The sequence below is a fragment of the Mus pahari genome, chromosome 8 (genome assembly GCF_900095145.1).
Source record: "Mus pahari chromosome 8, PAHARI_EIJ_v1.1, whole genome shotgun sequence".
Classification (NCBI taxonomy): Eukaryota; Metazoa; Chordata; class Mammalia; order Rodentia; family Muridae; genus Mus; species Mus pahari.
The window spans coordinates 41069901-41072518 of record NC_034597.1 but is presented as its reverse complement, the minus strand read 5'-3'; positions in this window follow the sequence as shown (position 1 = coordinate 41072518).

Here is a 2618-nt window from a genome sequence, read left to right as displayed (position 1 = left end):
TACAGAACATTTTATCCTAAAAGAAAAGGATACACCTTCTTCTCAGCCCGACAATGCTCCTTCTAAGAGCCAAATACTTTAAAAAACTCCAACAAAAGGCGTGAGAAGCCTTCTTGATTTGTTGGTCAAAGCTGTCCAAGAGATACCCAAGACATACACTGTATTGCTATTGCCTTGTTCCCTGCCCCCAGGAGGTAGAAGGTGAGTTCCTGTTGTTGAAGATACAATGCCCTTCAGACACAGGGCCCACAGGGCCCTGGAGCTGAAACTGACCTGAATTCCTCCCCTCAGAAGGCTCTATGCAAGCTTCCAAAGGAGAGAAGCAACCAACAGTCTGTCCCAGGTATGATGCTAATAACCACATTCTATAATCTCAGTACTTGGGAGACTGAGGCAGGAGGATTGCCATGAGTTTGAGGACAGTTTGAGTTACATCATGAATTCTAGGAAAGCTTAAGCTACAGATTGACATGCTGTCTCAAACAAACAAACAAACAAACCCCAACAAAAACAAACAAACCTAATTAACTAACTAACTAACTAAGTAACTAACTAACTAACTATCTAACTCCAAACAGATTACAGTAAACCAAACTAAGGTGCTAAGGATGTAGCTTAGTTGTAGAGTGCTTGCCTACTCTGAACAAGGACCTTGATTTGACTTTGAAGCATACGCGCGCGCGTGCGCGCGCGCGCACACACACACACACACACACACACACACACACACACATACAAATACCACCATTGCCATAAAAAACATAAATCGGAAAAAAAACAATACACCTCCCCCTTTTTTCCACTACTAAAGAAACCAAGGCTCCCAATTTTTCCACCGTCAGCTGTCTCTGATCTCTGGCAGATCCCACTTTGTCTTTGCTCAAAGCACCATTCCCTGGTTGCTGCTCTTATGATTTGTCTTAAGGTCACATAGGTCCAGCCTGGAAAACTTGCTGGCTGACTCTTCCCACAGGCTCCTTCCTCACTGTGCTTCCCTGTGGAGATCAAAAACCACTGCACTGAAAGCCAGCCGCACAGGAGGCAGCCTGGGGAAGCTGTGTTTTGATGGATCCTTATGTTCTCAGTTACTCTTAATGTTTTATTCAACTCAGTAAAATCTGGATTTTTTTTTTATTTGTAAATTCAGAAGAAGGAAACTTAACTAATACTCAGGTTGCAATCTAGCTCAAATTTTAACTCAGAAAATATTTTGTGAATTAATCTATTATGCCTGATACATTTATATTCTTTTTCCATTTTATAAGCCCATAGCTCTCAAATTGTTTATTAAACATTCTTTAACAATATGCATTCTCTAGAAAAAAATTCAATGAAATCATAAATAAATTTAACCAAATCCAGGCAAATTTTGACTGTTATCATTTTATGTGTTAACATGTATGCATGTTACATGACCGGATGCCACACAAAAATTAACTGGAGCAGCCCTGAACCAGGCATAATCACAGATATGCAATTCCCTTCTCTAATATAATTATAACAATGTACAGGAATTAGGATCTTAGATCTCCAAGAGTGACAATCCAGGCTTTGGACTGTAGGATTTTTAGCCCTGTCATTGACTATGCACGGGTTACTTTGCCACATGCTTTGGATATAAGATCGAAGAGAACAAACATGACTCCAGTTTTATTTCCAGATGACTGTGGCTGCAGGAGAGCAACTGCCAGTGCTTCTCTGATGTAATTAGGAGTAGGGTTGGGGAATGTAGCTCAAACTTTGGAGTTCCATTTGTCGCAAATGATCAGCTGCTGGCAGAAGAGCTCACACCAGCCAGATGACACAAAAAGCTATGTGACTGCCATATCTCTAGGTGACTGCTGTCCTCAGATCTGTGGGGCTTTCCAGGAGACAGCTTTGGAAGGGATTCGAGCTTCTGAAAGTCACCCTCTTTTTATTATTGTATTAAAGTCTCTAGACCTTGGTCACAGAATTTTTTGAAAACTAGATTGGTCCCATGCTTGATTTGCTGAATTTTTGAAGTGAAGGATGCTAATCACTTTATTCTATCAAATGTCTCAATCTATTAAGATCGTTAAGCTTTTAATTGGCTCTCAAAAATTAAATTCACTTTCACTGTTTATTGTGTATACTTAATATATATTGTGTGTTTCATATTTATGATTAGAATATCTATAAAAGGCTAAACTATTTCAATTCCAAAAACTCTCTGTGCATCAATATTAAAAACAGCATTTGTGTGCAGCTAAAGTAAGAATAAATGTTTTTCTTTAAAAGAAGCTGTTACAAATGATATGTCTTGGGAAATGTTTTGGTATATCAGAACACTTATTGAAAGTTTTATAGAAGCAACTTTTAGACTTTATAGTTTTCGCATTTGTACCTTACTTTCAATTCATTCCTGTTTTTAAATTTTTTTTCAGTTGTTAAGTTTCTTTAGGTAAATTAATGTTGAATTTAAATTCATATTTGTAAATTCTCTTGGTATCCTGGAATATAATATATTTAGGTTTTTAAAGCAACTGAACAATGCTTCATTTTATGTCAGTTCCATTACTTATTTTGAGGGTCTTTTCTTTCCTCTTCCCTTCCCTTCCCTTCCCTTCCCTTCCCTTCCCTTCCCTTCCCTTCCCTTC